Below are 14363 nucleotides of genomic sequence, written 5' to 3' on the forward strand. Positions count from 1 at the left end.
CCAGCCTGAGATATTCTATGATTTGCAAAACCAGGACACTTCCTACTGGCTGTATGGAGGTAATGCTGTTATAGGAACAAGGCATTTCCATGAACAAAATGAACAGTGTATGGGAAGCCACATTTTCTGATCCAACTCTAGTCATCATTTTAGCAAGACAGCAATTTGCAGCCAATTGGGTATGAGGAAGTGATGCTGCCTGATGAGTTGGCAGGACTTCTTACATGCTCTTTTCCCAGCTTTGGCTGCCTGTAGGTGGGTCAAGCTGTGCTGCTGAGAAAGCACGCTGGTGCCTACTGATCGGGGATTGGAAAAAAGGCATTTCAACACACTGGCTTACACAGCGGGCCTCTGTAGCTTTGGTAACATAGTCAATTCTCCAGACTACAGGGCAAGAAGGGTGAAAGGATGAGTTGAGTATCCTGCGCGTGGGCTATCTGTAGACCTAAGGTGATAGCAGCCGCCAGCAGCCAAAGCAGACTGGGTCAATGGGCTTTGCTCTCTCCTCCCCCACCTCTGAATCCACATCCACAGTTTGGACCATGCTGTGATTGTCAGTCATTGTGAAGGTAGCAAATTGCTGAGAACCTTAAAGAGCAAAGAAAAGGGCATGTACCATCAGAGGTTAATTTGTAAAGCATGGTGGCCTTTGGGCCTATAGAAGGGCTCTACAGCTTCATTAATACAGGTTATTTTGGGGTGAGTTTCTCTGCAAGAAATGTTCCTTGAATGTTCAGTAAGCTTCAGTGGTGGAAAAACTTGGGTTATGTGTCCCCTGAGAAGGAATGTGGCAGCAGCCATGTCTCAAGAGGCAACTTAAACCTTAACCAGTATCTAGGTGGTACCCAACTCATCCAAGAGCTGTGGAGGTGATGGAGCCTGGTTTCCTATGGTTTTGTCTTGCAGTGGTGATTACTGCTGTTTAATTAGATGCAGACTCCAGTTGTTTCCCCAGGACTAAAGAGTTGAGGGCATTTTATTCTCTGCAGTCAGCCAGGGCATCCATGCTGTAACATCCTCAGTGGGAGAGTTCATGGGGGTTTTCTCCTCACTGTCTGCTTGCCTGTTTGCCCAGCTGGAGGAACTGAAAACATCAGAGGGTGCCACAGCTGTTACATTGGACTGGTTGTCCAGCAGGATCAAAGGTTACCAGGAGGAGACTGGTTCAGGTTATGCATACACATAAATATACAGTGTGTGATTACATTAACCTCATTGCCTTAGGAAACTAAGGTACAAGTAGCATGAGATGTAGTAGGATTATATGAAAACCAGTCTTTTCATCACATAGCAAGATAGTTAGGTGTGTTTGGACAACTGATGGTTCGGTGACATATGAACGTACACATAGAGTGAAAATTAAGAGCAGAGCAAAAGGGGACCAAAAAAACCAACTTAAAAATATATACAAGTTACAAGCATCCCCACACTTCAAAAACGAGGTAGTAATAAGATATACATGCAGAGAGTATAATTTAAGGTGTGCTACTTAAAGCAATAGAATTGGTTTTATCCTCTTTGCAGAAATAAAACACAATATATTCAAGATTTGTGGTGGGATTACATTTTTAACCCTACCTAGTGGAGTACTGTCCTGGCTATAGTGGACAGCAAGTCCATCTGCAATGTTCTTTTCCAAAAGAAAAGGAAGCCATTCCAAATGTCAAAAACACAACCATCTAGCCATGGCCAAGTCTATTTGTCCTAAGCAACCCCTTACGGATGATTATGGGCTGTGTTTGGCTCTGCTCCTTCTTTCACATGGAACAAGATGCTGCGGCTGCTCCTCTAACCTATACACTATTACAGCGGTCACAGCGTGGTTACAGAATTCCCACTGCTCTGGAGCTGTTGTGTGGATGTTAGATTAGGGTAAGATGCTGTTCCCAATGCTTAAGTTTTGCCTCATGTCAAGTCTATTTTTGGGTGAGTTGCTCTGCAGAGAATTCCTCCCCAGCATTCAACAGGCTTCAGCGCTGTAGGAATTAGGTTAGGTGTCAGCTGAAATCAGCAGTCCTGTCTGGTGTAATTGTAAATGGCTGAGGTTAAGTTGTAGACAGCATGAATCAGCCACTCAAATTCATCATGACTTGTACAATACTTGGTAGGTAGTAAAATAATAATTCATCAAAGCAGGGATAGCAGCATTTAGTTCTGAATGATATCCGTGGAGCTATTTCCCTTCTTTGAAGTTTAAGTATCAAAAGCGCTAGGTACTTGCACACAGCAGAGTTCATTATAGATGTTTCTGAAAGCAGCTACGAACATATTTACTGCTATAAACTTGAGTAAGGCTCTGGTAAGTGCAAAATATGGTCAAGTCTGTTTTGCATTTTCTCAGTTAATGTTTTGATGCCTGTCTTCAGCCTTACGCTACCACAAAGCTGGCAAGGCACAGGCAAAACATTTTTTCCCAGCTCCCAGCCATATCATACACTCCACAGGCTTATAAGCAGTATTTATTCTGGTGGCATTCTCTAATACAGCAAGTAGAAAGACACCTAACAGAGAAAAAGTGAGCTGCATCTCTCCAAGAGAAATGTAGTACAAATAATTGATAATGCCAAAAGTTTTACTATACCGTGGAATAAAAGTTTCAAAGGCTAGCTGGCCACAGATTACAATTTTTTTTTCTCTAAAAGCTGCTTTGAACTGTGCGTGGCAATCTGACTCCCTGCTTGGAACTGAGCTATGATCTGGTGGTATTCCTCAGGGGACCTTTCTTGGCATGCCTTGTGCTCAGCCCCCTCCAAATCTGGCCTCCACAGAGAAGCAGAGAAAGAAATAGCACAGGGGCATCTCCTGCAACATGCTCCTTGTGGTTGTCCTGTGGCTTAATTGAACTTCATGCAGGAGGTGATGAAGCCACTGTGTGGAAGACAACAAGGAGCATCTCCAAGTCCCAGGTATGAGGGGCCACAGTCCCTTTCCCTTCTCCCCGTATCTGTACAGACAAACCTGCATCTGGTATTGTCAGCCACAGACATCCAAAACTGTTTCACAGGAACAGTATGATTGCTTTTCAGGGTCTTGTCATCTCAATAAATACGGGCTCTGTTGCTTTGCCTTTTGGTGGTGCATCAGCAGATCGCCTTTTCAGGCTTTTTAGGTTTTTTATGTCAAAGGAAAAGGGATTTACTTCTCTTTCCTTTATTTATTACCAGTCATTTCTATACCAATTTTTAAAGTTTTCCTGCAGCGCCATTAAGCATGGCATTTTCTTTAAAAATATGTGGATTGGAATAGTCTGTTAAACCAAGGTCGAGGATTTAAGAAAAGTACCAAATATCACAGGTTTCACACCGTAACAAATGTTGTCCAAATTATTATTTATAAACATGGGCTAAGTGAAATACAAAAAGACTGATAAATAGTAGAAGCACAACCTTGATAACAATCAGAATCAGGCAGGCTTTGCAAAATTATGCCAGAGGGCAAGACAGGAATCAAATCATTCCCTTATCAGATGAGAGAATCATAAAAATGCCCTCAAAGAAAAGCTTCAGGACCCTGCAGTACTGAACACCTCTGAAAAATTTCAAGGTTGCAAGAAATACAAGGAAGAACCGATGCTCTAGAGGTCAAAACTCCTTCAAGGAAACAGCACAGGCAACTTGCAAAAGCTTGGTCAGGAGAATTCTGTCTTTATATGCTGCAAGCCCAGCAAACAGACCACCTTAAATCAAGATGTAATCCCTACCCTCTGAGAATCATTTCTTGGTTGAACTGTAGTTTTGGGTTGAACAAATTTTAGCAGTTTGTACCATTTGCATGATGTTTTATGAATACCTGTGCCACTGGCAGGTGCTTCTGTAGGGTTCAAATGCTCCAGGGAGAAGAAAGCCTCTCCTGGCCCTCATGGGCCCTGGTTCAGGCCCCAGGACAACTGGGCACCCCATCCGCCTGCTGTCCCTTCCCAGCCTGGCCTTCCAGAAGCAGCCGTGACATGCAAGCCCCTCTTATCCCGGGGCTGTGCGGTTCGGAGCCGGGCCCCCAGCCGGTGCCTGCCTCACCCAGCCTGTCCAGCCCAAGGCCAGGCGAGGGCCGAATGCCTTCAGTGGGGCGGGCAGGGCTTTCGGCAAGCCCCGTGTGAGAGCCGTAAGCGCTCTGTGTGAGGCCTGGCTTCTGGGAAGCAAATTATCGGTCTGTGCTGGTATGCAATCACCTTTTAATCAAGTGACCGAGGCTGCTGCTTTGTTATTTAAAAAGTCAGGCCTGGTAATGACCTATAATGATATACGGGGAGCACTTTTCATGTAAAGGTCTCCAGTAGCACCCTTAATATTTCACAAAACTCTTGTGAGGTAATAATTAATGACTGGCTCTACAGATGGGTACATTTTGCTCTGGCAAGGCCACAGGCCAATTTCATATAGGCAATTAGAGCCCCACGGCATCTATACGCTTTGGCAAATGTGGGCCATCGTGTTTTGCCCGCAGCGGGAAGGTGGGGTGGCTGGTGCTCGGTTGCCCACATGTTTTACCTGCTAGCCATATTCCTTAGCCATTGGGCTTTTCTGCCCGGCCCAACCAAGCGCTGTGGTCAAGGGGTACTGCAGGCTATGGCATGTTTTCTGAGAGAGACACGGCAGCCCAGCTTCTGTCTGCTTCCTCTTCCCATTGCTTTCTCCCTGGTCTCCAGCTGATACCTAGGAGGTTGTGACAGCATGGGCAGTGAGCAGAGTAAAATGCAGAGCTAGTAACAGCCACATTGGACTAAACAATACTAGCTTTAATCCTTTTTGTGCATGTCTGTATTTTCCAACATCTATAAAACCTTATTGCTGAAGTATTAAAATACAGCAGATGTTGGTCAAGCATTTCTACAGACTTAAAGCCATGCTTCTGTAAGGGTCTGTTCCTCCTGGAGTGAGAGACTGGGGAGTGGTAACGCTTCCTTGTGTGTTTTATAAAGGCAGTAAGCCTCGTGTGAGCGGTTCTGAGTGAGCAGAGCTCTGTCGAGGTACTTAGCGGGGAAAGCCTCTGTATGCAGAGGGCCAGCCCGCTCGAGATGCCTGTGTTCTGCTGCAAGTCTTCCTATCTCTTTTTTTTGTGGGCTTAGTACGGGATCTGATGTCATCTGGGACATGGGGTGTGTGTGTGTGTGTGTTGTTTTGGCAAGCATGCTTGCTAAATCCATCTCACTTCTTGTGGATTAGTGCATGCAGATTGTCTACTTGTGTTCTTTGTACTACGTTCATAATCTGATTTCTTTTTATAGTGCATTAAGCAACTCAAGTAATTATCACAGTCGTGCATAGAAATGTTTCAGGGGAACTTTATTTCTCCAGATATAAATGCTAATCCATTCATTAAATGCATTTACAGAAAAAAACCAGGAACTTATTTTGTGCCAAGGAGGTGTGAGTGAACTGTTGGTGAATTTGATCACTACTATTTTTTTTTCCTTAAAATCACAGACTGTTTCTATTCCTGTATAGAAAAAGTCAATAATTCCAGAGCATGTTTAATATTTCTGGAGCATAGAGGATTCTCCTTTCCTTATCTTTTCCTACATGCAACATGATGTGCTCTCTTCAGGCACTGTTCTCGTGTGTACAGACTGAGTCATCCATTCAGGGAACACAAACCATGTTCCTGCACTGAGTCACACTGGCCAAATACAGTGTGACAAGCATCAAAAAATGCAGAGGAGCCTTTGCTTCAAAGAGCTTCTGGAAACGGAACTTTTCTTAACTATTACAAACATTTGTTGAACAATTCTGACAAATCTGTAAAATTTATGACTACCTCGACTATAGGAAAAAGATAGTTCCAAGAATAGAGGAGCTAAACCTGATTTCCTAGAAATTTCTATTTTGTTAAAGAAATATGTAGAAATCCTTTAAGAGTTAAGTCTGTTAAATTATTTTAGTCTTTGTGTTTGAGGAGGATGAGAAGTTCGGTGGAGGTAATGTTCTGCTCAAGAAGAAATTACTTCCACTGAAGCAATCTTTTTCATTACAGAACTCTTCTCTCTCTCTGAGGGCACTTTCTAGTATCTAACGAGACTCCATTTCTTCTCAGAAACCAGGTTAAAAGGACCTTTTATTTTTAGTAAAGAGCAGTCACCAAACTAGAAGCAGTACCTGAAGGGTTAGTAGCAGCAGGGAGGGAGGTGCTACTGAAGGAGAAACTTAGAAAGATCACATAATGTCTAACGTGTTGAAAGACAAAGAAATAAAGCAAGTCAGATGGTGATAAAGTTATTTGCCTGCATATGAAATAAGCTTTTAAGTCTCCTGTGAGTCTGCTGAGGATTGCATTACCTGATAAAGCAGCAGTTTTATTCAGGGTCTGATAGAACCTGGTAGCTTGCAGAGTAGCTCCCTGTTTCAATGTACACAACGAGAACTTAGACAACTTTGGTTATGGAACAGCCAAAAGCACACTGAGGTGCTTCAGTTCAGGCATCAATCATTGTTTGGGTGCTTTTGGTTTTGGTTTGCTTTTACAGAAGCGCTATAAAGAACTTCTGAACTTGAGCCCTGCTTATGAAGTGTAGGGTAGGTCCAGAGTCACAGGGAATGGTTTCTGTTTACAAATAGCAGTGTTCACATGTGACTGAACTTGGATCCAGGCAAAAGCACAGACCAGGCAGACCAAGGGGAGCAAAGTATCGTAAGCCTCTTCCTTCTGGGTTGGAGTAACATGCAGCTTATGACTCTGACCAGAATGCTGCAGATGCAGTAATTTGACCAGCGATGTTCACTCTGTGCTAACAGGCTTGGCAATGACAGTTTGAAACAACCTGCTTCAGCCTGGGCAGGAGCCCTGCATGAAGTTTGGAGGAAGGGCTCAGTTCATGGAGAGCAGAAGTATCACTAGAGCCAATACTGCTTTTAAAGGGGAATAGCTTAACAGTTTGTAGGTGATCTAGCATGCAGTACATGCAACGGGACTCAGTTGTGTACCACACGTGAGCTGGTCAAGTCCTAGGACTTGAAGCTGGGCCATGTTTGTCAGTGAGGGGTTTATTGCTTGGGTAAAGCTGTCTGCAGAGCTAGCTGCAGTGCCATACACCCAGGGTATGATATGCCTATGAGATTTTTATTATTATTTTTATTATTAATAACCTGATATCCTGTGGGACGACTCTGGAAGTATGAAAATTACAAAGCATGGGCCCTTCTGGGGTGAACTATTTTCAGATTGCTTCTAAAATTACACTTAAATTTGGGGAAATTTATATTCTCCACAACCGGTCTTCCTTTCATTTCCTTTCTCCTCCCAAGGCTTTTTTATTTCTGCATTTCCAAACACAGCCATTTCAAACTTCATGGAAGAAGTCAGGCCATTTGCTGCTGTGGAAAGCATTGAACAAGACATGCTGCTGGAACCAGGCCACCAGCCGCACTGCATTCAGTCTAGCGAGGCTCCTGCTAATTACACAAGGGCTTTAAAGGCGATAGCAGCTATGATAAATTAGTAAATAAAAATCCCAGCTCTCTAGAAAGTAGGAACCGTTTTCCCTTTTCCTCCATTGTGACTCTAAGCCCTCCCCTCAGACACGGGGGAAGAGCTAGCAGCGCTGCACGCCTGGCAGCATCCTGGCAGCTGCCCAGCTGCCCCACATGGCCCCACGTGCCCAGGAGCATCCACGTTAGCGTCGTGCAACAGGGCTCGGCGGCTGCCTGCGCCGACCTGCACAGCTATTTGAGTGTGTGCTGGGTGAATACCAGCAGTACCACCCAGACTTCAGTCATTAGCCTAAGGTCATCAGTACATTTCTGTGCATGGGAGTGTCTGCATTTTATGTATCACTATGGCTTGTCTGGGTGTGTATGTATTTGTTTGTGTGCTTGCCCTATAATGATCCAACCTATCTCACATGTATATTTTAAAATATTTTATAAAGTGAGGGTAGATATCGTTATCTAAGGGAAAGTGAAGTGCAGGGTCAGAGGTTATGCCCTTTGCTGAAGGATGCAGAGCAAGTCACTGGCAGACGTGACTGGGACATGGGGGTTCTGACACAAAGTCTGCTGTTTCCACTAAGCCATCTTACTTTTTTTGCTTCTTCTGTGTAGGAATCGTTATGAATTGTAGATTATCTAACATGCGTTCTTGCTGTTGTGCTTCAGAAAGCCCCATGGAAATGGACAGAGGGAATTGTATTCCTTTACCTAAGGACCTTTGCCGCTACTGCTGCTACTGACAGCAAGACTTCAGCTCGGCAGCGATGTACACTGACTGAAGCCCGAGCGGCAGGTAGCAGCTAACGAGAGCGCTCACTCACATCCTTTAGCAAAGGCTTGACAGGATGACCAGCCAAGTCCAGCTGCATTCATTTCCAGTGACCAAAGCAGGTGGTCACGGACCCAATTACAACCTGGAATGCTAAATCAGAGTCCTGCAAATGACCTGATCTGATAATTAGCTGAGTCCTCTGCTTTGCTGTGGGTTTGTTTACAAAGATTGCTCTTTCTTGGGATATTGATTTTGGTTAGTATGGCAGAGCTTACTGATGAGCAGGTGGTTTGGCAGTGTTTTGAGTTTTTTCCTTCAGAATAGTTTTGTGGGTTTTTTTCCCCCAGAATTTTTCAGCAGAACAAAAATGTAGAAATAATTCCTTCTGGGAGTGATGCATTTTGTCCATGAGGTGTTTTCTTCAGGAATAATATTAAAAGAATTCTACAAATAAAAACAATTCTTAACCAATCACTTAAAGCATTTCAACTTCAAAATGTCTGCACAGACTGGAAAGAACATTTTGGAATTATTTTGTAACAAAACACAGTTTCTGGAAAAACCAAAGCAGCATGCATTATCAGTACAGCCTGCTCTGTGCTTCTCACAGAAAGCTAAAATTTACATGACAAATGTGCCCACCTCCAAAGCAGGCTATAAACCCGGAGAACCAACCAAATAAATCACTTTGCACTTTGCAAGAGACAAATACTTTCCTTTGGTCTTTTTTTAGACTGCAAGCCCCTTAGGGTAGGGATAGTCTTTATTTTATATCATCTCTGGGACCATCCCACTGCTGAAACTTAAGAAGTAATAGTTTCTACCAGACTTGATTCACATCATAAAAATCAGCTTGTGCCCTCTCGTTAACACCTCTGCGTAGGACAGGAACTGAGCAGGTATTCAGACTGGATGTTGTTTCATTTCAAGTGGAGTTAGTGAGATAATATGGTGTAGACGGCAGAACTTGCTCATTAAAATAACACGATTTTTTAAATTCATTTCTCAGCTCTCTCAATCACATTCTCACATCTCAATGTAGGTTGTGAACTGCAAGCCATACATGAAATTAAAGCAGGCAAAGAACTTATGTGTATTTTTGTGATACATTATGTGAGTTAATTTCAACAGTTACCTTTAGGCTGTGTAGTGACTGAACACAGTTCTGTTACAGCAAAAATAACTAAAAGGGGTTTTTTCCCCTCTTTTCATTATGGGACAAGGACAGAGGAGCTTGAAACAGACTATTCCTTCTCCTTTCCTCTCTGTCCCCAACCTCAAATCAGTCATAAACATAATTCATGAAGCTATAATCTGATGAATTTGATCTCTTCTTTTGTAGTAGCGCCGGCAGACAGGTTGGACCACTGGGCATACCCAACAGCGCTGAGCAGAAAATGTGCTTCTTGTCTCACTACACACTCTGCTTTTCTACAGCAAAACAACACACATCCAGAAGTCTTCAAAGGTAAAATGCTGTCACATTTCTTTGTCATGGTGAGTTATTTTGTGGAATCTGCTGCTTGGGATAGAAGGTCAGGCAACATGCCTTAATAGTCCTGAGGATCCTTGTCTTCTGTGAGACTCTGCTAAGATGTGTGGAAACCATACGTGCACCTATGGATGCTGGTCTCTTTTCTTAGTGCTGTTCAAAATTGCAATGCCTATGCATTTGGACAGACTTATGGGCAGGTTCAATAAGCTCTTAGAGGAGCGTTCCTTAAATAACTTGTCAGCATCTTGTTCCTGCAATTTGTTGGAAAATAAGATTAAGAGCTTGTCCTACAGCCGTGTAAATCACCAGGGCTGTGTTAACTGGGGCAAGCTTGAGTGTAGACTGAATTGCTTGGCACCGCTTTCCTTATTTTGCTCTTTGTTATGCAGTGTTTTCCTAATATCATGCATACATTGTAGGAAGCAGAGATTTACATATTCGCTATTGCTAAGATATTGCTGTACATTAAAGGCCAGATTCCAAAGCCTTTACTCATGATGAGTAGGTCTCTCCTCCATGAGTAATGCCTTGGAGATCAGGGAAGCCCCTAGTGAAATGGAGCATTACTTAACATGGGGTCAAGCTGTAGAGCCTTTCCCTGTGACATTGGGGACTTATATTGTCTCTTCCCCTCCTACCTCTGGGTTGATCTGATCCCACACATACAGACCCTGGGTAGGTTTGTGCCACATGGCAGTGATTTACGCAGCCACCAGCAAGAAAGAAGTGGGCAGCAGCCTGGCATTGGAGCTGGATTGGGGGAACTCAACCCAAATTATTGCCTGCCTGTAATGGATATCTCAGAGATCTGGTGGTCCCCAGACCCCCATCACTCCACCAGTATTTTCTGTAGCTGGACCAGTGAGTGTCCTACTCCATGAGCTTAGGGAGGGAGCAGCTCCTGAGCTGATACCAGGAAAAATCCCTCTCTGTTGTTCAAAACCAGCTGCGGTGGCTGCAGATGAGGGCTGTTCTCTCCCCAGAGGAAGGGAAAGAGCTGTTCTGTGTATGTAAACACCTGAAAAGCTGGGGAGCAGCGCCTAAGGACTTCCACTTTTGCTTGCCAGTATTAATTCAGTGCAACAGGAGGGAAGCTGTGCCGTGTCAAACTAAAATTGATGTTTCCATGACACCTTCCCCAGCCCACCCAGCCCCAATGGCTGCTCTGGCAGTAAGCCTTTCCTGAGACGCCGATTGCAATTGTGTACCTGTATTTAGCAGCCCCCAATGAACTTGAACTCTTTCATGCATTGCTCATGCACACCGCACCATCCAGCAGTGATGAGCCCCACAGCAGCTGAGGGGGGAAAAGGGCAGCTTTGGTACAATAATGTTGCTGTCACATGCAGGAGATGGCCAGTAACCTCTGCTCTTCTTAGGCAAGTGTCAGCAGTAAAAGTTTCCCAATGTCCTGGCCCTGTCCTCAACAAAACTGGTGCCTGTAGCAATGCCGTTGCTATTTGGGTGGGAGGTAGTTCTCTGTGATAGACCCAGATTTATGAAGACACTGCAGTATTTAATTCTTAAAGAAAAGATCTGTGCTGTGTTAAACATGGAGTCTAATCTGCAGGCTTTGAGTAGAGGCATATTGGTGAAACATTGGAAGAGATCTTGCAGGACTTGTTATACTTGTTCTGTGAATAAGACAAGGCTTTCTATTTCCCAGACTGTTGTTCAGACAAATTTTACAGGCACTAAAGTAAACAAATGCCTTTCCTAGAGAAATGCTGCTATTAAAATACTCAGGCCAGATTTTTGTTTTAAGATGGAAAGAAAGCAAATAGATCATTGCACTCTGCTTACCAGCGGCAGTGAATTATTTGTCTGCTTTGCACCTACCTATAAGCACATACACAACCATTACCCCACAAAATCCATCCCAGCTCATTGCACCCTTTCAAACTGAGCTGTGGGTAAGAGCAAGTGGGCTCCACATCACGGGCTAAAGGGAAGGGCTGAAGCATCTATACCAGTTGAAACGGTGGAGTTTGCTGCTCCCAGCCTCTGTTCCCCCTGCTTGCCCCACACATACAAGTAAACAGCATCCCCCAAGCTTTTACTTTGCTTTTAATCCCTCCTAGAAAATTAAGTGTCAGATGTTCATATTAATGTAGTGGTTAACCAGCCAGTGCTAAGAACTCTTTACTGGACTGGCTCAGTTTATACAGCTCTCGTCACCATGCCAATAATTAAGAGTGAACAGAGCAGTAATATTGTGTCACATGGACTTTGCCATTTTTCTGTTTCAGGGATGAAGCTTCACTTAAGAAGGGAGAGTGCAGCTATTCCCTCAGAGAGCAAACACTCTCTAGCATAAACCGCACTGAAATCCTGGTGGAAGGTCGAGATTTTAAGAATATATAGCATTCCTGAAGCCTGCCCTGGCTGTAAAGCTCCATGTAGTTATTAAGTTGTTATTCTTAAAAATTATTTAGCTGTTTGTGCTACTTGTTACCCCCATTTTACAGAGGAAAGGTTGGGCTCAGGCAGAGTTACCACTTAGGAAGCTCTGGCTCCTACTTCAGCATCTAGCTTTTCGGGCTACGCAGAGAAATCTACCTCCTTCTGTAAAGATTTTTTTTTTTCTTTTTGCATTCATAAGCTGCACAGGTCTCCCAGAAAGGCAGTGACTTGCTTCCATTTGCGTTTTCAAGACTTTGTTATTGTAATTCTTATTTACATTGTGGCCTTCTCTCTACTCAGATAAGCATGGCATCCACATATGGTCTTCTGGTTTTTGAGAAACTGCAAATGAGAGGTGACCTCGTTGGTTTCCTCTCCCGAGGGAAGTCTGTGTGAGCTGGTGGCCAACTCCACGGGGAAGCCCCCTGACTGCTGTGTGGGCTTGCTGAAGTGGGTCTGGCTTCCGTTGCACGTTGTTAGCTTCAGGGAAGAGATGCAGAGATAAAACCAAAGGTCAGGAGCAGATCTGTGAATAACAAACATCAGGATCACGGAGTACATATGCCTCTCCCATCAGCCATAAAAACTTTGGTAACTTTGGACCACAATGATGGCCTGATATAGTCTCTTTAAACTTAAAGAAAAGCCTCGAGAGAGCAGTCAGACGTACTGCGGTGCGCTCCAACTCAAATAAGGTCATGGAGCTGCACTCTCTAAACCTGTCATTATTCCTGAGGCACTAGCAAGGACATCAAGGACACATTTCAACTGTTCCAAGCCAGGCAATCACAGCTTCTTGCCAGCTCCTGATTTTTTAGCCTGGAAGCAAGATTCATGCAGTCGCTCTGTCTATCGGTACCCATCCCTGTTCACTAATTTTAACTAAATTCCACAGAAGAGTGAGGACCTCACAAGCTTTGTGAAACCTGGTGGTAGGCAGAGATGAGAGGTGGCAGCCTCAGCAGCTATCTGTTCTGTCGCCATCAGCCCACGTGGCCCATTAACACGCATACATCTCCATACCGGCTGCCTCTAACCCAGCTGGCATTGGAGGGCACGAGGGGGTATTGCAGATGACAGGCAATGAAGGGAGAAGGCAAAATCATTTGCGGAAAACCAGTCTCCAGTAGTTCCACTGCTGAAAGGCCCAGGCATTTGTTTTTCTTCTGCTGCAACCATATAGAAAAGAGGCAAAATTTTAAACCACTCATCCATTTGCAGACTGGCCTGCAATTCCCTCAAGACCCTTGTCTCAAATTAATAGATTGGGCAAGGCTCATGATGAGGAAGCACTCGCTCACCCAAATAAACCAGAAAAACCGATGTATTGGTTTGCATGAGCAAGCGCTCAGTGGGTGAGCAAGGGCTAGGCAATGTGGCATGAATACACAAAGGAAGAAGAATATTGAAGTTTAAATTGATAAAACCTTGAGGAAGCTTGAGTCATTGGTGATAAATTTCTGCCTTCAGAGGAAATTAGTTTTAAAGGAAAAGGAGCTATTTAGAATATATTTAAAGTATCAAATTGCATGTGTTTATGCCGAAGTTTCTTTCCCACTCCCACAGACTGGGAATAGAAGTCGTGGTCCTCATTCGCCTCTTTGAAAACTGCAGCATCAGTTCTTTTATAGTCAAATAAGCACTGAGGTCAGGAAGGAAGCAGGTCTGGAGAAGTTAATGCCCTTGTACTGGGTCTCTTTTTTTAAATGAATTGAGTCTCTAGTTCTGCAGTAGTGGCTGGGAAAGGAAGTAACACCTAAAACCAAATGATGAGGAGCTTGTAGTTTGGGGAACTGCTTATGAAGATGGGGTGATGGAGAATGTGAAGTAGCCTACCCAATGTGATCCATTTCAGAAAGAAAAATAAAAATGTCAGGAGACAGGTTGCTTTATCCTCATGTTTTCCTGGGCTGGTTTATGGTATGCTTTCTATTTATACCAGGATATTATGTTCTTACCAGCATTGCAGGATATCACACACTGGTAGCTGAGGGCTCTGGTGGAGGTGGGAGTGCGCACACGGAATTGATTAGAGGTTTGCGTCCTCTCGGTGGGGATTTTAAGGTCTGGAGCTGAGTTTGGAGTAAAGGAAGCGATGGAGAGAGTTATATTTTAATTACCTCTGGGAGGTTTACTGAAATGCTCAGAGAATTGCTCATCCATCTGAACAGAAAGGGAGAACTGCCGTCAAAGCTGCTGGGAGCTTGAGAAGTAAATACCGAGGAGTCAAGATCAAAGAGATATCCCAAGGTGTGCTGGGGACCACGTTATAAAT

General features: G+C 44.0%; 1 protein-coding gene across 1 annotated transcript in view; it reads left to right on the forward strand.

The window, feature by feature from the left end:
* Nucleotides 1-9538: 9538 nt before the first annotated feature.
* The window catches only part of EGFR (epidermal growth factor receptor), a 171779-nt gene continuing 166954 nt past the window's right edge, over nucleotides 9539-14363 (forward strand). The window contains exon 1 of the mRNA XM_056334109.1: nucleotides 9539-9658. The gene's annotated coding sequence lies outside the window, so the exon portion shown is untranslated. The remainder of the gene's footprint in view (nucleotides 9659-14363) is intronic.

The sequence above is a fragment of the Falco biarmicus genome, chromosome 4, assembly GCF_023638135.1.
Source record: "Falco biarmicus isolate bFalBia1 chromosome 4, bFalBia1.pri, whole genome shotgun sequence".
Classification (NCBI taxonomy): Eukaryota; Metazoa; Chordata; class Aves; order Falconiformes; family Falconidae; genus Falco; species Falco biarmicus.